Source organism: Carassius gibelio, chromosome A9 (assembly GCF_023724105.1).
Source record: "Carassius gibelio isolate Cgi1373 ecotype wild population from Czech Republic chromosome A9, carGib1.2-hapl.c, whole genome shotgun sequence".
Lineage (NCBI taxonomy): Eukaryota > Metazoa > Chordata > Actinopteri > Cypriniformes > Cyprinidae > Carassius > Carassius gibelio.
In genome coordinates this window covers 2,274,299-2,284,298 of record NC_068379.1, presented here as the reverse complement: position 1 = coordinate 2,284,298, position 10,000 = coordinate 2,274,299, and the positions used below count along the sequence as shown (strand labels likewise).

Here is a 10,000-nt window from a genome sequence, read left to right as displayed (position 1 = left end):
CCTCAGCTTTTCACGACCAGCTTGTGGCTTTTGTTCCTTTTTAGGGACTCAAGAGTGTTTAGAAGTTAAAAGGTCATAGCAGAGGATGGTTTCGATCCATCGACCTCTGGGTTATGGGCCCAGCACGCTTCCGCTGCGCCACTCTGCTGTAGTGCACCTTGACCGGACTCGAAACCACAATCTCTGGCTTAGGAGGCCAGTGCCTCAGGGCTGTATAGATGTTAACTTTTTGTGCGTATTGTAAAGGCCTCCTGAATAAGATTGAGATTTAAAATGTCTTAGCAGAGGATGGTATCGATCCATCGATCTCTGGGTTATGGGCCCAGCACGCTTCCGCTGCGCCACTCTGCTGTAATCAACCTTGACCGGACTTGAAACCACAATCTCTGGCTTTGGAGGCCAGTGCCTCAGGAGTGTCTAGAAGTTAACTCTTTTTGTATATTGTAAAGGCCTCCTGAATAAGATTGAGATTTAAAATGCCTTAGCAGAGGATGGTTTCGATCCATCGACCTCTGGGTTATGGGCCCAGCACGCTTCCGCTGCGCCACTCTGCTGTAATCAACCTTGACCGGACTTGAAACCACAATCTCTGGCTTAGGAGGCCAGTGCCTCAGGAGTGTCTAGAAGTTAACTCTTTGTGTGTATTGTAAAGGCATCCTGAGTTTCAAAAAGGCTTAGCAGAGGATCGTTTCGATCCTTCAACCTCTGGGTTACACACGCTTCCGCTGCTCCACTCTGCTGTATTCACCCCAGATGGGACTCAATCCCACAATCCCTGGCTTAAGAGGCCAGTGCCTTATCCATTAGGCCACTGGGGCTTGAAAACAGATGCTAACTTGCCCTTTTATATCTCAATCTTATTCAGGAGGCCTTTACAATGCACACAAAGAGTCTTCTAGATGACTGAATATTATTATTACTTTTCACGACCAGCTTGTTGCTTTTGACGTTTTTTAGGGTCTCAGGAGTGTTTAGAAGTTAAAATGGCATAGCAGAGGATGGTTTCGATCCATCGACCTCTGGGTTATGGGCCCAGCACGCTTCCGCTGCGCCACTCTGCTGTAGTGCACCTTGACCGGACTCGAAACCACAATCTCTGGCTTAGGAGGCCAGTGCCTCAGGGCTGTATAGATGTTAACTTTTTGTGCGTATTGTAAAGGCCTCCTGAATAAGATTGAGATTTAAAATGTCTTAGCAGAGGATGGTATCGATCCATCGATCTCTGGGTTATGGGCCCAGCACGCTTCCGCTGCGCCACTCTGCTGTAATCAACCTTGACCGGACTTGAAACCACAATCTCTGGCTTTGGAGGCCAGTGCCTCAGGAGTGTCTAGAAGTTAACTCTTTTTGTATATTGTAAAGGCCTCCTGAATAAGATTGAGATTTAAAATGCCTTAGCAGAGGATGGTTTCGATCCATCGACCTCTGGGTTATGGGCCCAGCACGCTTCCGCTGCGCCACTCTACTGTAATCAACCTTGACCGGACTTGAAACCACAATCTCTGGCTTAGGAGGCCAGTGCCTCAGGAGTGTCTAGAAGTTAACTCTTTGTGTGTATTGTAAAGGCATCCTGAGTTTCAAAAAGGCTTAGCAGAGGATCGTTTTGATCCTTCAACCTCTGGGTTACACACGCTTCCGCTGCTCCACTCTGCTGTATTCACCCCAGATGGGACTCAATCCCACAATCCCTGGCTTAAGAGGCCAGTGCCTTATCCATTAGGCCACTGGGGCTTGAAAACAGATGCTAACTTGCCCTTTTATATCTCAATCTTATTCAGGAGGCCTTTACAATGCACACAAAGAGTCTTCTAGATGACTGAATATTATTAGAGGTCAAATTGGCCTCAGCTTTTCACGACCAGCTTGTGGCTTTTGTTCCTTTTTAGGGACTCAAGAGTGTTTAGAAGTTAAAAGGTCATAGCAGAGGATGGTTTCGATCCATCGACCTCTGGGTTATGGGCCCAGCACGCTTCCGCTGCGCCACTCTGCTGTAATCAACCTTGACCGGACTTGAAACCACAATCTCTGGCTTAGGAGGCCAGTGCCTCAGGGCTGTATAGATGTTAACTTTTTGTGCGTATTGTAAAGGACTCCTGAATAAGATTGAGATGTAAAATGCCTTAGCAGAGGATGGTTTCGATCCATCGACCTCTGGGTTATGGGCCCAGCACGCTTCCGCTGCGCCACTCTGCTGTAATCAACCTTGACCGGACTTGAAACCACAATCTCTGGCTTAGGAGGCCAGTGCCTCAGGGGTGTATAGATGTTAACTTTTTGTGCGTATTGTAAAGGCCTCCTGAATAAGATTGAGATTTAAAATGCCTTAGTAGAGGATGGTTTCGATCCATCGACCTCTGGGTTATGGGCCCAGCACGCTTCCGCTGCGCCACTCTGCTGTAATCATCATTGACCGGACTTGAAACCACAATCTCTGGCTTAGGAGGCAAGTGCCTCAGGAGTGTCTAGAAGTTAACTCTTTTTGTATATTGTAAAGGCATCCTGAGACTCAAAAAGGCTTAGCAGAGGATCGTTTCGATCCTTCAACCTCTGGGTTACACACGCTTCCGCTGGTCCACTCTGCTGTATTCACCCCAGATGGGACTCGAACACACAATCCCTGGCTTAGGAGGCCAGTGCCTTATCCATTAGGCCACTGGGGCTTGAAAACAGATGCTAACTTGCCCTTTTATATCTCAATCGTATTGTAAAGGCCTCCTGAATAAGATTGAGATTTAAAATGTCTTAGCAGAGGATGGTATCGATCCATCGATCTCTGGGTTATGGGCCCAGCACGCTTCCGCTGCGCCACTCTGCTGTAATCAACCTTGACCGGACTTGAAACCACAATCTCTGGCTTTGGAGGCCAGTGCCTCAGGAGTGTCTAGAAGTTAACTCTTTTTGTATATTGTAAAGGCCTCCTGAATAAGATTGAGATTTAAAATGCCTTAGCAGAGGATGGTTTCGATCCATCGACCTCTGGGTTATGGGCCCAGCACGCTTCCGCTGCGCCACTCTGCTGTAATCATCATTGACCGGACTTGAAACCACAATCTCTGGCTTAGGAGGCCAGTGCCTCACGAGTGTCTAGAAGTTAACTCTTTGTGTGTATTGTAAAGGCATCCTGAGACTCAAAAAGGCTTAGCAGAGGATGGTTTCGATCCTTCGAGCTCTGGGCCCAGCACGCTTCCGCTGAGCCACTGTGCTGTATTCACCCCAGATGGGACTCGAACCCACAATCCCTGGCTTAGGAGGCCAGTGCCTTATCCATTAGGCCACTGGGGCTTGAAAACAGATGCTAACTTGCCCTTTTATATCTCAATCTTATTCAGGAGGCCTTTACAATGCAAACAAAGAGTCTTCTAGATGACTGAAAATTATGAGAGGTCAAATTGGCCTCAGCTTTTCACGACCAGCTTGTTGCTTTTGACGTTTTTTAGGGTCTCAGGAGTGTTTAGAAGTTAAAAGGTCATAGCAGAGGATGGTTTCGATCCATCGACCTCTGGGTTATGGGCCGAGCACGCTTCCGCTGCGCCACTCTGCTGTAATCAACCTTGACCGGACTTGAAACCACAATCTCTGGCTTTGGAGGCCAGTGCCTCAGGAGTGTCTAGAAGTTAACTCTTTTTGTATATTGTAAAGGCCTCCTGAATAAGATTGAGATTTAAAATGCCTTAGCAGAGGATGGTTTCGATCCATCGACCTCTGGGTTATGGGCCCAGCACGCTTCCGCTGCGCCACTCTGCTGTAATCAACCTTGACCGGACTTGAAACCACAATCTCTGGCTTAGGAGGCCAGTGCCTCAGGAGTGTCTAGAAGTTAACTCTTTGTGTGTATTGTAAAGGCATCCTGAGTTTCAAAAAGGCTTAGCAGAGGATCGTTTCGATCCTTCAACCTCTGGGTTACACACGCTTCCGCTGCTCCACTCTGCTGTATTCACCCCAGATGGGACTCAATCCCACAATCCCTGGCTTAAGAGGCCAGTGCCTTATCCATTAGGCCACTGGGGCTTGAAAACAGATGCTAACTTGCCCTTTTATATCTCAATCTTATTCAGGAGGCCTTTACAATGCACACAAAGAGTCTTCTAGATGACTGAATATTATTAGAGGTCAAATTGGCCTCAGCTTTTCACGACCAGCTTGTGGCTTTTGTTCCTTTTTAGGGACTCAAGAGTGTTTAGAAGTTAAAAGGTCATAGCAGAGGATGGTTTCGATCCATCGACCTCTGGGTTATGGGCCCAGCACGCTTCCGCTGCGCCACTCTGCTGTAATCAACCTTGACCGGACTTGAAACCACAATCTCTGGCTTAGGAGGCCAGTGCCTCAGGGTTGTATAGATGTTAACTTTTTGTGCGTATTGTAAAGGCCTCCTGAATAAGATTGAGATGTAAAATGCCTTAGCAGAGGATGGTTTCGATCCATCGACCTCTGGGTTATGGGCCCAGCACGCTTCCGCTGCGCCACTCTGCTGTAATCAACCTTGACCGGACTTGAAACCACAATCTCTGGCTTAGGAGGCCAGTGCCTCAGGGGTGTATAGATGTTAACTTTTTGTGCGTATTGTAAAGGCCTCCTGAATAAGATTGAGATTTAAAATGCCTTAGCAGAGGATGGTTTCGATCCATCGACCTCTGGGTTATGGGCCCAGCACGCTTCCGCTGCGCCACTCTGCTGTAATCATCATTGACCGGACTTGAAACCACAATCTCTGGCTTAGGAGGCAAGTGCCTCAGGAGTGTCTAGAAGTTAACTCTTTGTGTGTATTGTAAAGGCATCCTGAGACTCAAAAAGGCTTAGCAGAGGATGGTTTCGATCCTTCGAGCTCTGGGCCCAGCACGCTTCCGCTGAGCCACTGTGCTGTATTCACCCCAGATGGGACTCGAACCCACAATCCCTGGCTTAGGAGGCCAGTGCCTTATCCATTAGGCCACTGGGGCTTGAAAACAGATGCTAACCTGCCCTTTTATATCTCAATCTTATTCAGGAGGCCTTTACAATGCAAACAAAGAGTCTTCTAGATGACTGAAAATAATGAGAGGTCAAATTGGCCTCAGCTTTTCACGACCAGCTTGTTGCTTTTGACGTTTTTTAGGGTCTCAGGAGTGTTTAGAAGTTAAAAGGTCATAGCAGAGGATGGTTTCGATCCATCGACCTCTGGGTTATGGGCCCAGCAGGCTTCCGCTGCACCACTCTGCTGTAATCAACCTTGACCGGACTTGAAACCACAATCTCTGGCTTTGGAGGCCAGTGCCTCAGGAGTGTCTAGAAGTTAACTCTTTTTGTATATTGTAAAGGCCTCCTGAATAAGATTGAGATTTAAAATGCCTTAGCAGAGGATGGTTTCGATCCATCGACCTCTGGGTTATGGGCCCAGCACGCTTCCGCTGCGCCACTCTGCTGTAATCAACCTTGACCGGACTTGAAACCACAATCTCTGGCTTAGGAGGCCAGTGCCTCAGGAGTGTCTAGAAGTTAACTCTTTGTGTGTATTGTAAAGGCATCCTGAGTTTCAAAAAGGCTTAGCAGAGGATCGTTTCGATCCTTCAACCTCTGGGTTACACACGCTTCCGCTGCTCCACTCTGCTGTATTCACCCCAGATGGGACTCAATCCCACAATCCCTGGCTTAAGAGGCCAGTGCCTTATCCATTAGGCCACTGGGGCTTGAAAACAGATGCTAACTTGCCCTTTTATATCTCAATCTTATTCAGGAGGCCTTTACAATGCACACAAAGAGTCTTCTAGATGACTGAATATTATTAGAGGTCAAATTGGCCTCAGCTTTTCACGACCAGCTTGTGGCTTTTGTTCCTTTTTAGGGACTCAAGAGTGTTTAGAAGTTAAAAGGTCATAGCAGAGGATGGTTTCGATCCATCGACCTCTGGGTTATGGGCCCAGCACGCTTCCGCTGCGCCACTCTGCTGTAATCAACCTTAACCGGACTTGAAACCACAATCTCTGGCTTAGGAGGCCAGTGCCTCAGGGCTGTATAGATGTTAACTTTTTGTGCGTATTGTAAAGGCCTCCTGAATAAGATTGAGATGTAAAATGCCTTAGCAGAGGATGGTTTCGATCCATCGACCTCTGGGTTATGGGCCCAGCACGCTTCCGCTGCGCCACTCTGCTGTAATCAACCTTGACCGGACTTGAAACCACAATCTCTGGCTTAGGAGGCCAGTGCCTCAGGGGTGTATAGATGTTAACTTTTTGTGCGTATTGTAAAGGCCTCCTGAATAAGATTGAGATTTAAAATGCCTTAGCAGAGGATGGTTTCGATCCATCGACCTCTGGGTTATGGGCCCAGCACGCTTCCGCTGCGCCACTCTGCTGTAATCATCATTGACCGGACTTGAAACCACAATCTCTGGCTTAGGAGGCAAGTGCCTCAGGAGTGTCTAGAAGTTAACTCTTTTTGTATATTGTAAAGGCCTCCTGAATAAGATTGAGATTTAAAATGCCTTAGCAGAGGATGGTTTCGATCCATCGACATCTGGGTTATTTTGACCAGCACGCTTCCGCTGAGCCACTGTGCTGTATTCACTCCAGATGGGACTCAATCCCACAATCCCTGGCTTAAGAGGCCAGTGCCTTATCCATTAGGCCACTGGGGCTTGAAAACAGATGCTAACTTGCCCTTTTATATCTCAATCTTATTCAGGAGGCCTTTACAATGCACACAAAGAGTCTTCTAGATGACTGAATATTATTAGAGGTCAAATTGGCCTCAGCTTTTCACGACCAGCTTGTGGCTTTTGTTCCTTTTTAGGGACTCAAGAGTGTTTAGAAGTTAAAAGGTCATAGCAGAGGATGGTTTCGATCCATCGACCTCTGGGTTATGGGCCCAGCACGCTTCCGCTGCGCCACTCTGCTGTAATCAACCTTGACCGGACTTGAAACCACAATCTCTGGCTTAGGAGGCCAGTGCCTCAGGGCTGTATAGATGTTAACTTTTTGTGCGTATTGTAAAGGCCTCCTGAATAAGATTGAGATGTAAAATGCCTTAGCAGAAGATGGTTTCGATCCATCGACCTCTGGGTTATGGGCCCAGCACGCTTCCGCTGCGCCACTCTGCTGTAATCAACCTTGACCGGACTTGAAACCACAATCTCTGGCTTAGGAGGCCAGTGCCTCTGGGGTGTACAGATGTTAACTTTTTGTGCATATTGTAAAGGCCTCCTGAATAAGATTGAGATTTAAAATGCCTTAGCAGAGGATGGTTTCGATCCATCGACCTCTGGGTTATGGGCCCAGCACGCTTCCGCTGCGCCACTCTGCTGTAATCATCATTGACCGGACTTGAAACCACAATCTCTGGCTTAGGAGGCAAGTGCCTCAGGAGTGTATAGAAGTTAACTCTTTTTATATATTGTAAAGGCCTCCTGAATAAGATTGAGATTTAAAATGCCTTAGCAGAGGACGGTTTCGATCCATCGACATCTGGGTTATTTTGACAAGCACGCTTCCGCTGCGCCACTCTGCTGTAATCAACCTTGACCGGACTTGAAACCACAATCTCTGGCTTAGGAGGCCAGTGCCTCAGGAGTGTCTAGAAGTTAACTCTTTTTGTATATTGTAAAGGCCTCCTGAATAAGATTGAGATTTAAAATGCCTTAGCAGAGGATGGTTTCGATCCATCGACCTCTGGGTTATGGGCCCAGCACGCAACGCTGCGCCACTCTGCTGTATTCAGGAAGCCTTTACAATGCACACAAAGAGTCTTCTAGATGACTGAATATTATGAGAGGTCAAATTGGCCTCAGCTTTTCACGACCAGCTTGTTGCTTTTTACGTTTTTTAGGGTCTCAGGAGTGTTTAGAAGTTAAAAGGTCATAGCAGAGGATGGTTTCGATCCATCGACCTCTGGGTTATGGGCCCAGCACGCTTCCGCTGCGCCACTCTGCTGTAATCAACCTTGACCGGACTTGAAACCACAATCTCTGGCTTAGGAGGCCAGTGCCTCAGGAGTGTCTAGAAGTTAACTCTTTGTGTGTATTGTAAAGGCATCCTGAGTTTCAAAAAGGCTTAGCAGAGGATCGTTTCGATCCTTCAACCTCTGGGTTACACACGCTTCCGCTGGTCCACTCTGCTGTATTCACCGCAGATGGGACTCAATCCCACAATCCCTGGCTTAAGAGGCCAGTGCCTTATCCATTAGGCCACTGGGGCTTGAAAACAGATGCTAACTTGCCCTTTTATATCTCAATCTTATTCAGGAGGCCTTTACAATGCACACAAAGAGTCTTCTAGATGACTGAATATTATTAGAGGTCAAATTGGCCTCAGCTTTTCACGACCAGCTTGTGGCTTTTGTTCCTTTTTAGGGACTCAAGAGTGTTTAGAAGTTAAAAGGTCATAGCAGAGGATGGTTTCGATCCATTGACTTCTGGGTTATGGGCCCAGCACGCTTCCGCTGCGCCACTCTGCTGTAGTGCACCTTGACCGGACTCGAAACCACAATCTCTTTCTTAGGAGGCCAGTGCCTCAGGGATGTATAGATGTTAACTTTTTGTCCGTATTGTAAAGAGCGCCTGAATAAGATTGAGATTTAAAATGCCTTAGCAGAGGATGGTTTCGATCCATCGACCTCTGGGTTATGGGCCCAGCACGCTTCCGCTGCGCCACTCTGCTGTAATCAACCTTGACCGGACTTGAAACCACAATCTCTGGCTTTGGAGGCCAGTGCCTCAGGAGTGTCTAGAAGTTAACTCTTTTTGTATATTGTAAAGGCCTCCTGAATAAGATTGAGATTTAAAATGCCTTAGCAGAGGATGGTTTCGATCCATCGACCTCTGGGTTATGGGCCCAGCACGCTTCCGCTGCGCCACTCTGCTGTAATCAACCTTGACCGGACTTGAAACCACAATCTCTGGCTTAGGAGGCCAGTGCCTCAGGAGTGTCTAGAAGTTAACTCTTTGTGTGTATTGTAAAGGCATCCTGAGTTTCAAAAAGGCTTAGCAGAGGATCGTTTCGATCCTTCAACCTCTGGGTTGAGCACGCTTCCGCTGCTCCACTCTGCTGTATTCACCCCAGATGGGACTGCGAACCCACAATCCCTGGCTTAGGAGGCCAGTGCCTTATCCATTAGGCCACTGGGGCTTGAAAACAGATGCTAACTTGCCCTTTTATATCTCAATCTTATTCAGGAGGCCTTTACAATGCACACAAAGAGTCTTCTAGATGACTGAATATTATTAGAGGTCAAATTGGCCTCAGCTTTTCACGACCAGCTTGTTGCTTTTGACGTTTTTTAGGGTCTCAGGAGTGTTTAGAAGTTAAAAGGGCATAGAGGAGGATGGTTTCGATCCATCGACCTCTGGGTTATGGGCCCAGCACGCTTCCGCTGCGCCACTCTGCTGTAGTGCACCGTGACCGGACTCGAAACCACAATCTCTGGCTTAGGAGGCCAGTGCCTCAGGGCTGTATAGATGTTAACTTTTTGTGCGTATTGTAAAGGCCTCCTAAATAAGATTGAGATTTAAAATGTCTTAGCAGAGGATGGTATCGATCCATCGATCTCTGGGTTATGGGCCCAGCACGCTTCCGCTGCGCCACTCTGCTGTAATCAACCTTGACCGGACTTGAAACCACAATCTCTGGCTTTGGAGGCCAGTGCCTCAGGAGTGTCTAGAAGTTAACTCTTTTTGTATATTGTAAAGGCCTCCTGAATAAGATTGAGATTTAAAATGCCTTAGCAGAGGATGGTTTCGATCCATCGACCTCTGGGTTATGGGCCCAGCACGCTTCCGCTGCGCCACTCTGCTGTAATCAACCTTGACCGGACATGAAACCACAATCTCTGGCTTAGGAGGCCAGTGCCTCAGGAGTGTCTAGAAGTTAACTCTTTGTGTGTATTGTAAAGGCATCCTGAGTTTCAAAAAGGCTTAGCAGAGGATTGTTTCGATCCTTCAACCTCTGGGTTACACACGCTTCCGCTGCTCCACTCTGCTGTATTCACCCCAGATGGGACTCAATCCCACAATCCCTGGCTTAAGAGGCCAATC

General features: G+C 47.6%; 4 non-coding genes across 4 annotated transcripts; all 4 read right to left on the bottom strand.

Moving 5' to 3' along the window:
- Positions 1-2,587: 2,587 nt before the first annotated feature.
- Positions 2,588-2,660, bottom strand: trnar-ccu (transfer RNA arginine (anticodon CCU)). The gene has a single exon. It is a non-coding gene; the product is annotated as a tRNA-Arg (tRNA).
- Positions 2,661-3,209: 549 nt separating this feature from the next.
- trnar-ccu (transfer RNA arginine (anticodon CCU)) lies at positions 3,210-3,282 on the bottom strand. Its single transcript has one exon. It is a non-coding gene; the product is annotated as a tRNA-Arg (tRNA).
- A 1,582-nt stretch (positions 3,283-4,864) lies between these two features.
- trnar-ccu (transfer RNA arginine (anticodon CCU)) lies at positions 4,865-4,937 on the bottom strand. The gene has a single exon. It is a non-coding gene; the product is annotated as a tRNA-Arg (tRNA).
- Positions 4,938-9,021: 4,084 nt separating this feature from the next.
- trnar-ccu (transfer RNA arginine (anticodon CCU)) lies at positions 9,022-9,095 on the bottom strand. The gene has a single exon. It is a non-coding gene; the product is annotated as a tRNA-Arg (tRNA).
- Positions 9,096-10,000: the final 905 nt, after the last annotated feature.